The sequence below is a fragment of the Esox lucius genome, chromosome 2 (genome assembly GCF_011004845.1).
Source record: "Esox lucius isolate fEsoLuc1 chromosome 2, fEsoLuc1.pri, whole genome shotgun sequence".
Taxonomy (NCBI): domain Eukaryota; kingdom Metazoa; phylum Chordata; class Actinopteri; order Esociformes; family Esocidae; genus Esox; species Esox lucius.
In genome coordinates, this window is record NC_047570.1 from 24,441,774 (window position 1) to 24,462,642 (window position 20,869).

Below are 20,869 nucleotides of genomic sequence, written 5' to 3' on the forward strand. Positions count from 1 at the left end.
ATAGGTGAGCAATATACTATAACCTGGAATAGTGACATTCCCTTCAGTTAATGATAACATCCCTAACATACAGCACATAACGACATGTCAGTGTTCCTGACCAAAACGTTGATCTTGTTTGGAGGTGCTAGCCAACAGTGAACAGCTTCACACTGGGATGTTTGTGGGGCTGCTCTATCGCTATATTGCTGGCAGCAGCTAATTTGGCCAAACCCTTTTTTAATTTATTATATTTTTCCTATAGACAGAAATGCTGAACATTTTTTGCATAGAACATTGTGCATTATATTTACAAAGTACTCTCCCCCTCTGTGAAATCCCCTTTGAAAGATGAACCAAACAGTAAATGAGAAAATATTGTCAAGGGCACAATGAATCATGTGATTGGTAGCTTGTTTGATTTAACGCTTCAGGAGGGCACACTTAATTCTTTGTCAACGTTAAGCTTTACATTTCATTCCGAAAGAAGCTCTGTTCATTTTCAAAATCAAACTCATAAAAGCATCATATGAGCAATAACAAGAGAGAGGCCTAGTGGACATTTACATATTAATCCAATGTTAAAAATCCCCTTGTATTAAAACTTTTACAGGCTAAAATAAAATAGAAATGCTTCATGACATTCATGACAAAACGAATGTGGCCAGCGCCAAGACATTGGTTTGAATGTTCTGCCTTTCTGAGTGTGTAGATTCCCAGTCGCCGCAGCTCCGAGCCGTAAACCAGGCACTGGGGGATGGAGGAGAGGTGGAGAAGGCATGTGACATTCCATTAATGTGGCAATCTTCACCCAAGGTCTTGTCACGTACTAAGATTGTCAATGTAATACAGTAGGGATTGTATAAAAAGGATGCATTATACACATAACAATAATGTAATGTACCAATATTCTCGTTTCAAAATGAGTGATAGAGATGATGCCATGAATGACACACCTTATGTAATATACAATACACAGGTTCCATGTTAGGGTTATATGGGTAGCTGTTGTTAAACTGGTATAGCTTATTAGCCAGCGCTCAGGGTGTGGCCTCCTGAGGTCCTGTTTTAACTAACCATGGGGCTAGGCATCAGCCATCTCAACTGATGAAAACAGATTGATGTGAAGGTGATCCATATATCATCCATATGTAATGTCAGCTGACACGGCGGGTGACGGTCACTAACAGGGGGAGAGGAGACCATCTGCTGCTGAATGGTGTCCTGGAGCATGCTAAATGGAGCACATTCTGCTACAACATGATGTTGACATGACAAAGTTCAGTTGAGCACAGATCATTGCAGGGCAGTGTCTCTCAGACAACATTATTAGTGAGGAATATTCAATTTGCTTGTTTGTTTACCTCCAAAATCTGGGGGACATGCAAGAGACAGATTCAAGATAACACAGATCACACTTGAATCCCTCCCTGCAAAGCATATCGTCCTTATAAAGACCATAAGCAGAGCATGTCAGGAGGTGATAGGAGAAGGAGAGGCTGTCACTGAAAGGGGTCAGAGGTTGAGGGCTGGCAATTCGTGCCTAGCATTTAGAGGCTAGCACTTCAACATGAGACATGAGGATTTTGGTCACATGTTGTGTTGATGGCTGGACTCTACTAAAATCCCTTTAGCTGACCAATGAATATATAGCAAGGGAAGAGGAGCTTACAACACTATTTGCAATTGTTTAGTTTGTCCTCTGGCTGCCAGGGGTACAAATGATGGAGAGGGGGGAGGAGCTAACTCCAAGAGTGATCAGTCAATCAGAATTACACACAGTTAGCAATGCTAGCAGCACCCCCAGAGTTACATATTTATTCAATTAATGACCATCTGGGCCCAAGCTAACTGAGGGTGACAGTTTCCTACTAGTCAAAAAGGGAACAAGGAGCTTCAAATATTACTCCTCTGCAATGTTTGAGTCCTTTGAAATTTAAGAGGCCTTTGATTTAGCAAAATCTTCTGCTTTGATTTTCAGCAAAAAGGAGTGAATATTAACATTGGCACACAAAGGCAAGGCCTTGTCCTGCCTCCCTTTATGCCTTTCAGTGTCGAGCTGTGCCGCTAAAACAAACGTCCTCCTCGTCATTCATTCTCAGTCCAGCTGAGTTTTTATTGGCCATCACCAAACGGACGCCTGCAACAGCTGTGTCCGCAGTTCCGCCATATAACACCAATCTGATTAATGCACTCAGCAACAACAACAACTAAAAGGCCTGGTGATATACATAATTGTAATCAAGTTTGACAACAATGTCAAATAAAAGCTGCGCGTAAAATCATGAAGACTTCGGAGTCCATGTGCTCCATGTCCATCCAGGGGAGTAAGGTTGAGGAGACAAAACGTTTGGGTGGTGGAGAGGTGGTGTCTCTCCTGGATGATTGACCTGTGAGTCTGAGGGCCTTCTGTGCTACACCCTATCGAAAGCAGGATTTATTCGTTCTGCCAAAGAAAACATTTTTCGAAGTTCAATGTTCAGGCCGTTTTATTGTTTTGTTTTTATTGGAGAAATTCAGGCAAATCTCCACACGTTTAGTTCTGTTTGGTGTAAGGTTTTCTGGCAAAAATAATTGTTTACCAGAATAAATACACCCGAGGTGCGTTCACACGGGCGTAAAGTTAACACTCAAAAAGTAATTGTACTAACCAAATATACTGTACAGTTGTTTTACACAACAAAATGTTTCTAGGACACACTATAAGGGATTTAAGAACAATTTACTGGCAACTGTCTATCGTAACACACAGACTGCAATTCAGAGCAATTTGCAAATGCTTTATCCAGATTTTAATTCTTCTGGGTGTAAAAAAGTCTCTATCAGCACAGACAGAACTATGTAGAACAGAATTAATGATGTCAAATCGACTCCAGAGAGTAAAAATCTAAATTCTCAGGGTCATGAATAAAACTGCTGGATGGCCCCAGTGGCCCAATACTTAGGCTACCGCAGCTAGAAAAAAACTATTCTAGTAACCATATTTCTATCCAAAGTTTTCATGGGAGAAAAGAGGGTGCGAGCACATTCAAAGGCCACGTTACAAATGCCCTTCTCCTACCTATTTCCACAAATCCACATTACCGGTATACGATTAAAAAAACATTTTTGTACCATATTTACATACTGTACTTTATTGAAGACTATGTTCTCACCAGACGTTACATATTATTCCTGGATTAGTGTTGTGTCGTTGGCCAAATAAACTAAAAACTGATCTTCAAACTGTAGACAATGCATTCTTTATTAGGTGTACATAGACTGTGACCATCAAACTGTAATAGATATCTTCCTTACAGCTATCAAGGTTCTTATTCTGGTGACATTACAATTCATTTGTGGCTGTTGTTTGAAGAGCAAAAGAAATCTTGCTATTGTCCTTAATTATTTCATCATGTAGCCTAGGGTAGCCTATTAGCAAAGTCACATTGCATGTGCAGGATGTGCTTAGAATGACAAGCAATTCTGACTTTCCTGCAGGAAGTTGTTGTAATCGCAAATTGGGCATGTATAAATGGGGGGGACAGGAATAAGGGGGTATAATCAACAAAAACAAGAAAATATCTATGTGGAAAAAGCAGTCTCAGGTGTGGCTTCACAATCTCCAATTAATATCCACTTGGGTTTAGATCTGATCCATGAAATATCATCAAACACCAGCAAGTTTTGTGCCCAATATAAATGTTACGAATTGTCTTATATCCAGCTTATATAACAAGCTACCAATTATCACTCATTCTGAGAAACAGACTGAGAAAAAAGTGGAGCATTTGGTCAGTTTGCTTAAGAAACATTTTCAATTCAAATTATGATATAATTTGCTTTAAGATGAAATGTGTGCTTTTGAATAAATGTGACCACACATTGTATTTGGGTTAAAATCAGCTCACAGATTGTGGGTTTGTTTGAGAAAGGGGCTGAGCAGCCTGTATTAATGCAGCCTGGTGTTGGATGAGACCCTGGGGTACAGCACAGGTGCCAAGACCAGAGAAGCCATATTGAACACAACAGTTTCTGTGACAAAACTATTGGTAGAGTTGAATATGTAAACACGTACACCTTTAGACTTGTGTTTTGAACATGTAAAACAATGAAACTATAGTATGTTTGTCAAAGAATGTGCCTACGCTACGCACTGCTCTTTTTCAAATCTTTCATCATGCAGATGTTTGAATACTGGAATAAAAATATGTTGCAAATTGGATGGGCACCCACTGTAGCTAATGTCGTTGAAAGAGGGGAAATAATTGGGGTATGCTTGGCAGGTCATTTATTGACGAAGACTGCCCAACTTCCTGGTGTTCGATGATATGTCATGGATGACTTACTAACCAGATCTAAACCCAATTGGACATTTACAGGAGATTTAGAAGCCGCGCCTGAGACAGCTTCCATTTTCCACCACCATTGATAGACCAAGTTATGGAAGCTGTCATGAAAGAACGCTGTTGCACTGTACAAAACAGTTCCAAAAAATTGTAGAATCCACTAAAGCTTTCCTGGAAAATCCTGTTGGTTATGTACACAGGCACATAACTATATCAGCTGCTGTGGGATTTGAGCATGTAAGGAGAGCCAAAATAACGAGGCTCTTTAAGTGTGGTCCCCAACCCACAAAGGCCTCCTTAGTGTAGCAAATAATAGAGCCTGCCCATGGACACAGACAGACACACACACACACATCAGTGTTATTAATGTACCAGTGCCATGCATGGCCTGTGACTAGTGCCTCTCTCTGCCAAACACATATTTTAACCTCACTCCTTTCTCCTCAACAAATAAGCTGTTTAGAAAATGATTTCCAGGGCACTGTCTGTTTCCATAGGGATGACATTAAATGAAAAGGACACAAAAATCATAGTGGGTGATAAATGGCGTTGATCTTGGATGACACACTCTGCAGCTTCTCACCAACGCTTGTGTTGTGCTCAAAACCCTGGAGCCAGTTGCCCCGTTTTTTTCCTTCTCTTTGTAGTACAAAAGAGCAAATTAAAATGTATCTCTACAACGCCAAGACTGACAAGCCATTGTTTAACTGCTGTTAGCACATTGTCCAACTGTATTTATTGTTTGTCATTTTTCCGAGACTGACATCAACCTCATGGCACCGTAAATCATGTCACTAAAAGTCTCAGGAAGAGGACTGGTGGAACTGAGGGAGGCAGAGCGAGAGGAAAGGGGGAGTAGAGGGGAGAGACCTGTGGATTCTCGGCGACAGCCCATCCTCATACCTCCCTGGCCATTAACTGCCTATCAAACCACCAACAGGCTCTCTCTACTCTGATGCCTGATGGCCTATCTCTACCTAGAACCGAGTCATTCAACTCACGCATTCTTAATCAATGGGGAAACTTATTTTCTGTGCTTTAAATTTTTTCTATCAATTTCATGTTATATTAATGGACCAAAAATATGCTTTTAAACAAGGACATTTCTAAGTGACCCCAAACCATTGAACAGTAATGTATATCTCCAAATACATTGCAATAATTGAAAAGCCTCTATTTATTAAAAAGTATTGAAACACCTCCAATATAATTTTGAGATTGTTTCTCCTGTGAGCAACAATATCCAATGAGCAACAATATCCACTTTCTATTTGAGCTCTGGAAAATTGATTATTATTGTATTATTATCTGCCAGCAAAATGTTCACATGTAAAGCATTGTTCTCTAGGGATATTAATAACCATGTCATAGTGTCTGAGACATTGGACAATATCAACCGTATGAAGAGAACAGCAGTAATTTGTTCTGCATTCTTCCAATTTTATACACTTGGTGATAATTATATTGTTAGGGAGGTAGCAGAGAAGCTAGGGGGTGTGTATGGGACAAAACCTCAAATAAGTGGTGGTATTTGTCATTCTCAGGACCAACTCAAGAGACCAAAAGCACCCCCTTTGCATAGTCTGTCAACTATGTCCTGCATTTTATATAATTACCATTTTTATTGGATTTTTATTTTGTGGCAACAAAAGGGCCATCTGCTTTAGAGCAATACTCCAGCAGACCTTTAAGATCGTCTGTGAGACAATACTGGGGGCTGGATCAAAGAGCTGTGCTTTACTCTCCTGTGTTTCCCTCACAGGCTCCTTGCTTCACTCCCCAGCTCAGCACTTACCACTTTACTCTCTCTCTCTCTCTCTCTCTCTCTCTCTCTGTCTCTCCTCATCTTTCTGTCTCTTTTTCTCCCTCCCTATTTTTCTCGTTCTCTCTTTGTCTGTCCTCTTGCCTCTCATGCTATCCCCTTCACGCCCCACACCAGCCTTTCCACAGCTCCTTCAACGACACTTCAAACTGCTTCCCATATCGTTCTCTTTCCTCTACCCTATACAACAGAAGCTTTAGATATGTGTCCCTTTTATGCACATGATTGTTAAGTACAGGGTGGACAATTGGCAACTTGTTGTTTTCTTTTCTTTACAAAGAAGAGAACAATTCAATAATGTTTTTCTTCTCATTTTATCCACAGATGATACCTTTGCAAACTCATCTCACTGAGGTAGAAACAGACAAAAGCTCTATCAGGTGGTTAAGGGGAGGTTGTTTAAAGATGTTTGGCTTTGCTGGTCTCATAAAGGGCATATTATTATTTTCTCTGCAGAGTAGCGAGTGACTTAGAAATGATCATAGTATTCTCCTGGTCTACCATGTATTTTTCAGACGTTTGTCAATTGTTCCATTACCTCATATATAATGATCTTGATAATACATTTGAACACTGATCTCAGCTCTCCCTCGCTGTCTCTCTGGGTGGAACGCCCTAAGAAAAGTGGTTAGAATCCATGATAAGAGTTCACAGGATTCATAATGTAAGATTTCCCCATTCTATATGTTTACCTAAGCTCTCTGATGTAATTTCCCTCATTTGCCATTCATTAGCTGTTTCTGCTAAGATAATATATGCAATTTATGCTATTTTGCATTGAAAGAAATTGTTAAACATATCTGAATGTATCATTGCACTGTCACATTGTCCAATCAAGAATGAAAGACCATGGGTGAGGTCATTTATAATATCTGATGACCTCAACATTTTCTCAAGAGATTTAATCAGATATTTCCTGTATGTTATCAGAAAAAGGAAATGTTTGATTGCCAGAAAACCATATTGGTCTAACTTAGGCACATAAATAAAATACATAAAACATCAATATATTATATAAATAGTGCTACTTTCATTTTTAACAAGAGTTCCAAGATAAGGAACATGTCCCTCCCTGTGATTGCATATTCCTAACAGGGTGGAGGCTAACAGGTTGGGCATTTATAGGCTAGCCATAAGTTTGCTGTGGTAGCCATAGTACTGTGAGTGACTAAAATTGAGTTTCAATTATGATAAAAATTTGACCAGGATTTCAGCTTTTTCATCAAATGTTTTAGAAATTTCTGATTGGGACATACAGATTAACATCCTGAAACATTGAAAAATAGAACTACAGTAAAGAAATGAAATAGCTTTGAGCTGTGATTTCTGACAAACGTTAGTATACTCTCCAAATATGATGTAATTGTGGCAAGGGGCAATTGAATTCATGGACTAATAATACAACCTAACTACAACCTAACTGGGTGGAACAGGATTTCAGTGGCACACACAAAATGTCAACTATAATGAAAATAAATACAATATTTGTGGCAACATCATTTTTGGGAGGAATGGGTGGTGGTAGTCATATCTTTGGTGACCCCGGCAACCTCCATCTTCCTCCAACTCCTTATAGCCTTGTCTTGTCCATCTTCCTTGCTTCTGGCTTTGGCCCAAGGCTGGTCCCTGGGAGCCCTAAATACCTCCCCTGACAAGGTCCCAAGAGGAGGCAGGTGTGAAGGGGTGGGACTGGCCCAGCTGGTAGCTTCCAGAATCGTCCTTTAGGGTGCTTTAGGGCACTGTTCTGTTGGGTGCAGACTCGTTCGTGGCTAAATATCTACGATAAAATTGGGCTAAAAAAATGGGGCTATATTCTCTATTGCACCAATAGTACTTAGTTTCTGTTTTGATCAATAGCTAAGCTTGCAGCCTTAGCTATTAAGGTTAAGCAAAGCAAAGGTTAAGCAAAGCAGAGAAGAACATTCACATCTTCCAGAGCCTCTACTGAGTATGAGATTCTAGCTACAGATATAAGGTCCTATTAATTGTTTCTGTGACAAGACCTCCTCAGAAAATAGTTACTGGAAACTGTATGAATTTGTATGTAGTGCAGTATGTATGTGAGACCCTCGCATTCTTCATACTTATTGCTTTTAGAAAATGTAAATTAACTGTTTGCAGCTCAGATGGTTGTGGAATCACAAACAGCACATAATGCAATGCAATACATAAATGACTTATATAGACAGAACAACAAAAGTAAGAGAACACTGTAAAAAAATAATACAACAACAACAAAAAGCTATTTATAACAGAATGTGATGTTATAGTGTCGTCACATTGTCACATTAAGAGACTGATGACCAGCATATCATGCATTGACAAGAAGAGAATTGGGCCTACTGGACAGTAATGTTTGAGATAATACATTTTGTTTGATCCATCATAACGAGCAAATCCTAAGGTATATAATGAACCAAACATCTCTCAAACCTGTGCAGATATCCTCTTTTCAAAAAAAGTTTTTTTCCTAAAATAACTGCATTACCACACATTCAATCATGTGAGTAGGTTACTGGCAACAATAACTACTATGGATTTGGTAATAATAGTTTGGTAATAATATTTTACCTGTAATAAGTGTTTTGAGTTGACTGTGGTAGGGCAGGGAACATAAACATGGGAGGGCTGCTAAATGGCTGATGCTCTGCCAGAGCTGTACTGCAGCCATCTGTAGTTCCTACTTGTTTCTGGGCCTTGCCTTCAGTCTTGTGTTCTGTATGTGGAAGACATTTACATTTTTCCACACTTTATTTTCCTTTCGTTTTTATCCAGATTTTTTCCTTCAATTTCGTGATATACCATTCTTGATTAAAACGCTGCTTAATTTCTACTGAACTTGGGACAGGTGACATTGAGATATATGTGCTTTCTGAAAAAAAATTTAAACTTATCACGCTGCCTGCTCAATCTGCCTTGATACAGGACATAACAGCCAGAAGGAGCTGTTTGCGACCATATACAATAACTAACCCCACAAACATGGACAGAGCTGGCCAAATGCATCGTCCCCTCCAGGACACCTGGCCTTATTCGCAAACTGTAGTCAAAGCTTTCTTTGGCACTTTTCTCAGAAGATTCCCCACAAGACTTTTCCAGAACTCTACAGACTTTTTAGGTAGCTTTTAGCAAACTGTTACTTTCTGTTCTGGCGGCTTATTAATGATTTGCATCTGGTGGTGTATCCATGGTTTTGCGATATCTGCTACATTTCTGCTATATGTACATATGTAATGCAGTCTTTGACACAGTCTTTGGCACTCCTGCTTTGGCTATGATTCTGATTGATTCATTCATAAAGGCCAGCTTGATTTGCATTGACACCAGCAATGAATTCAGAGTGCAGCGCCTAATACCAAGACTAGACATTATCTGTTCTCTTGTGCATGCATTAATCATGTAAATAAAGTAGAAGTTAGATATTTATCCAGTGTTTTTGACCAAAACACATATTTTAAATTGTAGTGGTATTTACCTTAAAGTACAGTTAACGGATAAAATTAATAATAGGAAAATTCTATTCCAGATGGGTTGAATTGAAATGAAGTCATTGAATATACAAAATTTTAAATTATGAAATTGACCGCCTTGGCAGTTCTAATGTTACCCTCAACCTGACTAAATTTGAAAAGACCACCATAGTCACTGAGCCCATGAACACAAAGGCAACCTAAAAGATTATTGTCATACAGTACACATCTTTTGAAATTAAATGCTTTAACATGCTTGTTTTACTATCATTGTAGGACACTAACCCAATTTGTACATTTCACCCTGAATGTAACCCTAAGCTGGAAACAGCCCTTTTCCTAGTAGGGACCAGATTTTAAAAATCACTTGTGGGGAGCAATTGGGATAGATTGCATTCCCCACAAGTATTGTTAGACTTGGTTCAGACACACACACACACACACACACCACTCATCACATATGTTTCTGATGCTAATGTTACCGTTTGTTACCTAGCTGCTCCCACTCCCTGCATGTACAGTGGATATAAAAGGTCTACACACCCCTGTTAAAATGCCAGGTTCTTGTGATGTAAAAGAATGAGACAGAGATAAATCATGTCAGAACTTTTTCCACCATTAATGTGACCTATAACGTGAACAATTCAAACTAAATGAAAAAAATAAAAAAATAAAAATCACAATAACCTGGTTGCATAAGTGTGCACACATTTAAACTAATACTTTGTTGAAGCACCTTTTGATTTTATTACAGCACTCTTTGGGTAGAAGTCTATTAGCATGGCATATCTTGACGTTGCAATATTTGCCCACTCTTCTTTGCAAAAGTGCTCCAAATCTGTCAGATCTCCTGTGCACAGGCCTCTCTTTAGATCTACAGTGGATGTCTGCTTTGGGTCATTGTCGTGCTGAAAGGTGAAATACATTTTCTGGTATTTGGAACTGTTCATAATTCCCTCCACCCTGACTAAGGCCCCAGTTCCAGCAGAAGAAAAACAGCCCCAAAACATGATGCTGCCACCACCATGCTTCACTCTGGGTATGGTGTTCTTTGGGTGATGTGCAGTGTTGTTTTTGCACCATACCTTTTGGAATTATGGTTAAAAAGTTCAACCTAGGTTTCATCAGATGTTTTCTTTGTAAGAAATGCCTTCCATCTTGCCACCCCACCCCATAGCCCATTCATATGAAGAATACGGGAGATTGTTGTCACATGTAGGACACAGCCAGTACTTGCCAGAAATTCCTGCAATTCCTTTATTGTTGCTGTAGGCCTCTTGGAAGCCTCCCTGACCAATTTTCTTCACGTCTTTACATACATTTTGGAGGGACGTCCAGTTCTTGGTAATGTCTCTGGGTTCCTTGGTATATCTAATGCTTTGGAAATTATTTTGTACCCTTCTGACTGATATCTTTCAACATTGAGATCCCTCTGATGCTTTGGAAGCTCTCTGCGGACCATAGCTTCTGCTCTGAGATGCAACTAAGAAAATGTCAGGAAAATCCTACTACAACAGCTGAACTTTATTTGTGATTAATCTGAGTCACTTTAAATGATGACAGGTGTGTAATGACTTCTATTTAACATGAGTTTGAATGTGATTGGTTAAATCTGAACACACCCACATCCCCAGTTATAAGAGGGTGTGCAAACATATTCAACAAGGTTATTGTAAGGTTTTTATTGTTAATTTTTCCCCCTCAAAGATTTCAGTATGTTCACAATTCAATTGAATTGTTCACATTATAGGTCACATTAAAAGTGGAAAAAGTTCTGACATGATTTATCTTTGTCTCATTCTTTTACATCACAAAAACCTGGCATTTTAAAAGGGGTGTGTAGACTTTTTATAACCACTGTACATAAACTTCAAATACTGTAGTTCTTGTGCCAGACTTACATGCATTGTGTGCAATAGAAAACATTTGTAGGGCAGAGTAGTGCCCCCCCTGGGCCGATCAATGTAATATTGAACATGCTGGATGTCTGTGGAACTTGTTCTGTCCAAAACTGTATTTAATTGATGTTCACATGTACTGCATGTATATACTTACATGAAATAAAGTAAGTCCCCTTCCTAATTCTATCATGCCATTTTCATGTTGATTGTAGCTAAGCTTAAATGTAAAGTCGACATTCAAAATCTCACGTTATGAAACATGAACTTCTGGCTTTTACACTGAAGCAACAGGAAATTATGACTGCATTTGGCTAAAGAAAAGCATTCCACATGTAACCCCATCTACATGTAATTATATTTCATATAGATGCAAAACGTAGATTAGCAAAAAACATTTTAATGTTATATTGATGTAAAAATACATGTCTGAAGAGTAAGTGCGAAGAGTAATTCAAGATCACTAGTGCTATTCATGTAAGTCTAGGTATATCCCCTCTGACTCCTACTCCTGCTATAACCACTTTAGTACTGCTTCACCTGACAAATGACTACTATTACAATGTATTTAAGGAAGCTGACTGGCCCCTCCTATTCCTCTCTAGCCTGTCCCGGCCTGTCCCCAACAGCCCCTCACACGGGGGGCAAGGCCGGGGCCGTTAAATGGTTGTCCTCTGGGGATGCGGCCTGCTGCCATGATTTGTGGTGGAACACTATTCTCTCTCTTGCTCTCTTTACCTGCCTCCCCTTTCTTTCTCTCCCTCTATCTATCACTCTCTGCACCTCTCCTCCTCACTATCACTCACTCTCTCGCTAAGCCATTTCATCTCTCACCCCATCTTTCCCTCGCTGCGCTCTCTCCCTCTCTCACTCACCATTCAGCCCTCTCCACCTTCCCCTTGCCTCTCCACCTTCCCCGTCCCTCTCCACCCTCCTTTACTCTCTGTGGGATCGTATTTCTGAGGGTTATCAAGCGGCTCATTTAAATGAGGGCTGGTCACAGCAGGAACCAGCTGAACAAAGTTACTATTACCAGGGCCTCTCCTGTGCTGTTCTCACTCTCAGCTAATTGGCTTTGACTGCATTTGTTTAAATCCACAGAGGAAGAAAGAGAAAAGGGAAAAAGCTGAGAAATTGAAGTGTGTCAGTTTGGCCAGACAGGGTGGCACTTTAGAAAAAAGACAACGCTTCTTAGGCTTATTAAAGAGAGATGTGGGTGGAGGAGTGAAAGGGGGTAGCAGTGGGAAGCAGGCCACGTCACTTTGGCCTCCCCAAGTCTGTCACTGGGCTACTGGGCTGGTCACGGCTGGTCCACACTCACACTCGGTTCACCTCTGGTGGTCTCAGTTCATTTCCTCAATCTACAGGAGTGTGTTTCTCCACACACACACACACACGCACGAGTACACATGCACTCTTACTGGGCATGTTGGTACATCACATCTCTCATGCTATGACTGATAAATAGCATTGATTTTCAGAACAACAACAACAGTTGACAACAGCTAAGAAAAACCTACATGACATTAATACTTTAATATGTGTGTCTCAGATTACATCAATTGACCCTTTCACCTGGCACGACTGAGTTTGTTCGACTTTTCACAATTACCACTGCTCCATATTATAGCAGAGTCAGACAAATTAATCTGGCCATCAACATATGGCGTTCTGAGGATACCGGGGAGGGACTGTGAAAATTTAAACCCCCGGCAGCAGGGCAATGTCCTCTATTCTGTCATCACTCTGTCCCTTGCTATGCTGAGGCTCTTCTCCTCACATAAATAAAGACAACCCATAACCGTAACGGTCAACAGTTTTATTTTCTTCTTCTTCTTCTAACTTCTTGACCACACTTTGCCTTGTATCAAGCTAAAAAGGGGTTCCTTGTAAATTTTATTGCAGTGGTGTCAAAAAGACTCCCATCGAAGAAGCAGTAAATATTCTAACAGGGTCTGTATGCAAGGCCATTCCTGTTGGCTCCAGGCGCTGAATTAGGCCAGCCTGTTTCTAGTTAGAGAGTCATTAAAGAGATCTTACAGCCACAGCAAATGGTTTCCTGTCCTGAGTGCTTAACTCCTGTACTAGGAAATGTCCTAGGCCGTAAAGGGTGAACCAAACTTCCTGAAAAATTTTTTTTAAGTTACCACTGGGGCTGAGGCCGACCAGGGCGCCTGACCAGCGTGTTCCAACCGCTCAATGTGGCCAATCAAACGAGATCCTGCTTGACCCTAACATGACATTGACCGTTTAAACAGGTGGTGTCCATTTATTGGACGAGCTCTGAGGTTAAATGTGGAAAGGACTGGCTTATTCAGTCGAGAGGGAAGGAAATGTTTGGGAAATGCTGAAAGTGTTGACTGAAATGTAACCATGGCAAACATGATTATTCTATTTAAATGAACAAAGACCATAAATACATAGTCTAGCAACTTGGGATACAAACAATATTAAACTGCTTTAAATGCTAAAAAATCTGTAGTAGTTGTAATAGTTCTCTCTAATCCTCCCTACAAACTGTTGGGGAAAATGGCTGTTTCCAGTTTCAACAAGTGTTGTGTTACACTTTTAGGGCCAGGTGTTAGTCCATGAATTAGTCATGTTTATAGTATGGATTGAAGTCCCATTGTGTTGGATTAAAGACATCAACAGAGACACTGAATTATACATAAAACCAGGACATATGTGCACACACTATAGAATAACATGATGCCTCAATCATTGAGCTATTCCTATCTGCCAACTGTTCATATATAATTATTCCATTCTTTAAAGGCTGTGTGTGTGTGTGTGTGTGTGTGTGTGCTGTCATCTGCCTGAATGTTCACACAAGCTCGCACATACAAAGTGAAAAAAATCTCTCTCCATGTCTTCTCCGCTCTGTCTGTGTAGTGGGCTTAACGGTTCCCAGGGTGGTTGAAGAGTGACCTGAGATGGAGAACACCTGCTCTTACCCACTCCCCCTTCTACCTGAGCCTTCCCCAATACACTCTACAGGTGACTCTGCCTTTGTCCGGGCCAAAAACAGCCCACCACAGCTTTCCATTCCCAGCGCACACCGCCCGGATCTCCAGTACTAACCCAGAGGGGAAGGCATCCCTACACAACACAGGCCAGGTCACGCATTAGTCATGCAGACACACATTCAAGTTAGCGGATGTATAATGCAGCAGAAGGTGTGTTTATGACTGTTGAGGTTTGCTGGGCTAACAAATGACTGTGTTCAATGTATGTACGCCCAGGGCTCTGGCCTGACACAAACACGTGATATCACAGACGGTGGTAGGATACGGTGAGTAATATCTTTAAATATGACTACTTAAAGTACATGACTGATATTAATGCACTCAAAGATAATAAAGGCACAGCAAACATCTAGATACAGGCAGGCTGTTGTAAGGACATTACTATTTAAAGGAAAAGATGAACAATGTGGACATTTTAAGGATGTGGAGTTGATGGGAGATCAGAGAGTACATTAGAAAACAAAACCCTACCCCAGTTGTTCGGTGCATATCCTCTCCAATCCTGTTTCATGTACATGTTTGAAATGTAGGTTTACAGTGTTTAAATAAAGCGCTAAACATAAAGGTAACACATGCACGCACACAAACATTCAAACGCATGCAAATTCATACATTAGCATTCACTCTGTTTTGATAACCCTCTTGGTCAAGGAATTCTTAGACACATTTCTTTGAAAACATCTCTAATCACAACAACATCCCACCAATAACAGGACTAGCAGATATGAAAATAGTGTTTCACTGCATTGGTGTAATGATGCTGTCCAGTCATTAATCAAATTGCTCCAGAGAAAACAGAGGGCTAACTCATGGCAGCCAAGGCCAGGCTCTGGGATGGAGATTAGGCCCCTAATGAAAGCAAAACAAAGCTGGACATGTGAAATTTATTGACACATTTAGAAAGCAGCCCCAGAAGGACACTGCCACCAATAATCATTTCAGAATCCCAGTGAAGTGCAGCTTCCTTCGGCCGACAGACCCAATCTGGAGAGAGGATATTTGTAGAGAGGCTGAACAAACACAGATTTGCCGGTATCTCTGTCTTTCCCAGCGGCTGAGGGGCTGAGTGAAGGCAGTATGGAGCAGAGCACAGAACCGGCCTGGTGTGTCTGCTGCTGAACCCTGTGCGTCCTCCTCTGCCACCCCACCCTGCGCAGCCCAGTCCTGGGAACAGAGTGGACGCGTCCTCCCGGCCCGTTGGCCCCTCCTCTGGCCCTGATGCTGTACAGAGACAATCTGTTTCTCTCCCTCTCTCTGATTCTCTGTCGCACTGTTTCTTTCTATCCACACATCTCAGTCACTGATCCTATCTTTCTCTCACTGTACACAGCAAGCCTTAGGAAGTTATGGACAGGGTTCAAGGTGCCATGGTTGTAGTGCTGCCCCCCAACACACACACACACACATTCAGTTCAGGGAACTTCCTCTGATCTGAGTACTATCTGCTTCCTAGACAACAACACTGAGAACGAAACAGAGCGGGATTCCTTCCCTATACTAAAATAGTGGTGAAGCTTCGTAAACATGAGCATGATCATGTCCTCACTTCAGTGGCATATTTACATTTAATAGTATCCATTCAGTTGTATTTCGTAAAAATTTTAATAAAATAAAGAATAAATAAAATAATAAACTTCATAATGCCATGCGCAAAAGTGACTGCAAGGGCTAACTGAGACAGTGGGCATGAAATGAGATTAGCTTTGGCCTGATGACAACATCCTAATGTGTACCATATGCACTGGAGATGGAGATGGAGGAAGAGGAAACGCTACTTAAAATGGCCATTGTTCTAATTCAGAGGCAATCTGGAGGTAATGACACTGACATCAATAACAGACAGTCGATTCTAGGGTAGGATAACTTCGAGAATTTGCTTCCTTGTTCTTTGCGGCCGTTATCGTGAGCTGATGGATTAAGAATTTTGACACTTGGGTTACGTCCTTGGTTTTGGAAGTGTTTATGATTTTAATCTTTAAAGACAGGTCTAGACTATCAATATGTCTAATTAATGCATGAGCATAACATACAAGACAGCTGGCTGAAATAGGGACTGGCATAAGATTTGTGTTGAAGACAAAATGCTTGTCTGCCTTACTTCACTAAATGTGGAATATGCTGTATTTCTGGTGAAATCTTAATATTTTTCGACCATAAAATTCAAATGGCAGCAATATGTTATGAGTTTGTAATTGGCAAGGACTGGGGAGCGTTCTAGGATCAAACGAGTTAATGGCAAAGCCCAGTAAAAAGTAAAAGGAAAACCTGCCGCAGTCTTCTGAAAACCCAACCCCAGGATAACATTTTTGTAACAATTTGACAAAGACACAACAGAGTGGATTTCAATATGGTGCTAAGTCTTCCTGAGGAATCTATTTGTATCTTAGAACTATTGTTATTTTTTTTAAATATATAATAAAAATGTTTTAAACATACAATGCAATTGGCCTTTATTGCTATAGAAATGCATTGTAAAACATACTGTATGTAACATGGCTAAAAATGTTTGTCAATTTAATAAAACCTTTTCTTTGGGCATGAGTATTCTTCATATACACTGATATACTTATCTACAGCAAATGTACTTAGCTAACCAATTTATTCGTTTAATGCTCCAACTGGTTAGGACCAAATGTTCATTTTTGTGTAAAGACAACTTAGGATATATATTTTTTTTTTTTTTTATGTAGCATCACATAGATGTCATTCATGTGCCCACATGTTCCTTTGGCTATATACGTTTGTACTTACATACTTACGCAACTGAAATATGTACTATAGACTTTTAATTATTCACTTGCGTTTTGTATCAGGACCTTTAACTCAAACACTGCATTCCATCAGCCCTATGCAATACAACACATGAATGCCTTATGTCTGCCAGACAGTAGAACAAACAGGATGTTTTAACCACAAACAAACACGGAGCTATTTATGACAGAACGTTAGACAATTAACCTCTGAGGGTTTTAAATCCAGGGTGATATTTACAATAAAGTCATGTACTACTTAGATCTGTAGGACTGTAGTCCTTCATAATTATACATTTAATTTTAAGGCAGCAAAATGTGAAGACTGAACATGCTGTACATTCTCCCATACTTTGAGATAAATATTATAATGTCACGAAATAAAAATGTGTGGTTGATAATGGGACTGGATGTCTGGGACTGGAGACTGTCCTAGAGGTGGAGACGGAGACAACCATGCTGTGTCTTTAAGCTGATTTGTCCACTCTACAAAAGAAAATATTGGACATAATGTGAGTATTCTATAACACACTGTACACTGGTAGCTGTGTTTGCTCGTGCACGCTGTGTGTGTGTGTGTGTGTGTGTGGGATCCAGATCCTTGTGCATACAGGATGTGTGGACCAGATGTTGGATTTGGGTTTAGCGTAAAATTTACTATTGAGTTTAGTGTTCGAATTGGGGTTTCTTTTAAATTTACGTATTAACAATTAGACATAAGCGCTAGGTTAAGTTGAGGCAGGTTAGGTTATTGACATAAGGGTTAAGTTTGAGAGAGAACATGGATCTGGTTTTCTGGTCCCCACAAGGACCATTTCCTGTTGTTTCATTGTACTAGGTGACCCTGCTAAAGGCTGGTGAGATGAAGCCGGGTGAGCTGACACCCAGACACTTAGAGCCTCTGGCCCTAAACCCTATTGAATCACCCCAGGCTCTTTTGTCTCCATATGTTTTGGTGAATATACACGCTCACAATTCCAAAGAGGGGAAATAGATGAAAACATTTCGCCAGGAAGCCTCTCAGCCTTATGCCAATTTGGATCAGTCAACAAGTCATCTGCAAACAGTGAGAAATAAAAAATAAAAAAACGCCCTTACATTCTTAGCAGCACAATCAGTCCCTGAGAGAGAGAGAGATGAAGAGATAATTAAACCACATTAAGAAAGACATATGTCATTCTGCCCCCATTCAAATTGTGGATTATCACTTTGATTAATCACAAAGATTAATCTGACCACCGAAATTATAGTTTCTCTGTCAGAGTGGGAAATGAGCTTATTTGACAGAGAGCAGGGAATGATTACTTCTTATTCTCCCTCTCCCATTCTACTCTTCATTTTTAGCAGATTGCAACTCAATTATCTTTGTGTCAGACGATTATCTACGGGTTTAATTTAATCTTCATTACTCTGTCATATTTCAATTAAACATGCTATCATAGTGTTAACACATACTTAAACCTGTTATTCCTTCCTTTAATTCCCCAGTCAAAGATGCTGAGGGGGTAACATATGTCATAATTATGCTTTAATTATACTTATTAAACATATTTCACACATGAATCTAATGACAATATGCTTTCCGTGTGATCTATAAGGGATCCACCCTATGTTTCCCGGGTTCTATGTACCCTCAGTCTTGTTCCCCCAGTCCTAAGTTCCCTCAGTCCTATGTTCCCTCAGACATTTATGTTCCCTCAGTACTACGTTCCCTCAGACATATATACAGGTGCTGGTCATATAATTAGAATATCATCAAAAAGTTGATTTATTTCAGTAATTCCATTCAAAAAGTTAAACTTATGTATAATGTATAATTTATACATTCATTGAACACAGACTGATATATTTCAAGTGTTTATTTCTTTTAATTTTGATGATTATAAATGACAACTAATGGAAACCCTAAATTCAGTATCTCAGAAAATTAGAATATTATGAAAAGGTTCAATATTGAAGACACCTGGTGCCACACTGTAATCAGCTAATTAACCCAAAACACCTGCAAAGGCCTTTAAATGGTCTCTCAGTCTAGTTCTGTAGGCAACACAATCATGGGGAAGACAACTGACTTGACAGCTGTCCAAAAGACGACCATTGACACCTTGCACAAGGAGGGCAAGACACAAAAGGTAATTGCTAAAGAGGCTGGCTGTTCACAGAGCTCTGTGTCCAAGCACATTAATAGAGAGGCGAAGGGAAGGAAAAGATTTGGTAGAAAAAAGTGTGCAAGCAATAGGGATAACCGCACCCTAGAGAGGATTGTGAAACAAAACCCATTCAAAAATGTGGGGGAGATTCACAAAGTGTGGACTGCAGCTGGAGTCAGTGCTTCAAGAACCACCACGCACAGACGTATGCATGACATGGGTTTCAGCTGTCGCATTCTTTGTGTCAAGCCACTCTTGAACAAGACACAGCGTCAGAAGCGTCTTGCCTGGGCTAAAGTCAAAAAGGACTGGACTGCTGCTGAGTGGTCCAAAGTTATGTTCTCTGATGAAAGTAAATGTAGCATTTCCTTTGGAAATAAAAGGTCCCAGAGTCTGGAGGAAAAGATGAGAGGCACAGAATCCACGTTGCTTGAAGTCCACTGTAAAGTTTCCACACTCAGTGATGGTTTGGGATTCCATGTCATCTGTTGGTGTTGGTCCACTGTGTTTTCTGAGGTCCAAGGTCAACGCAGCCATTTACCAGGAAGTTTTGGAGCACTTCATGCATCCTGCTGCTGACCAACTTTATGGAGATGCAGATTTCATTTTCTAACAGGACTTGGCACCTGCACACAGTGCCAAAGCTACCAGTACCTGGTTTAAGGACCATGATATCCCTGTTCTTAACTGGCCAGCAATCTCGCCTGACCTTAACCCTCTAGAAAATCTATGGGGTATTGTGAAGAGGAAGATGCGATACGCCAGACCCAATAATGCAGAAGAGCTGAAGGCCACTCTCAGAGAAACCTGGGCTCTCATAACACCTGAGCAGTGCCACAGACTGATCGACTCCATGCCACGCCGCATTGCTGCAGTAATTCAGGCAAAAGGAGCCCCAACTAAGTACTGAGTGCTGTACACACTCATACATTTCATGTTCATACTTTTCAGTTGGCCAACATTTCTAAAAATATTTTTTTTGTATTGGTCTTAAGTAATATTCAAATTTTTGGAGATACTGAATATGGGATTTTCATTAGTTGTCAGTTATAATCACCACAATTAAAAAAAAAAAAACATTTTTAAATATATCAGTCTGTGTGTAATGAATGAATACATTATACAAGTTTCACTTTTTGAATGGAATTACTGAAATAAATCAACTTTTTGATGATATTCTAATTGTATGACCTGCACCTGTATATGTTCCCTCAGCCCTATGTTCCCTCAGCCCTATGTTCCCTCAGCCCTATGTTCCCTCAGCCCTATGTTGCCTCAGCCCTATGTTGCCTCAGTCCTATGTTGCCTCAGCCCTATGTTGCCTCAGTCCTATGTTCCCTCAGCCCTATGTTGCCTCAGTCCTATGTTGCCTCAGCCCTATGTTCCCTCAGCCCTATGTTGCCTCAGTCCTATGTTGCCTCAGCCCTATGTTGCCTCAGTCCTATG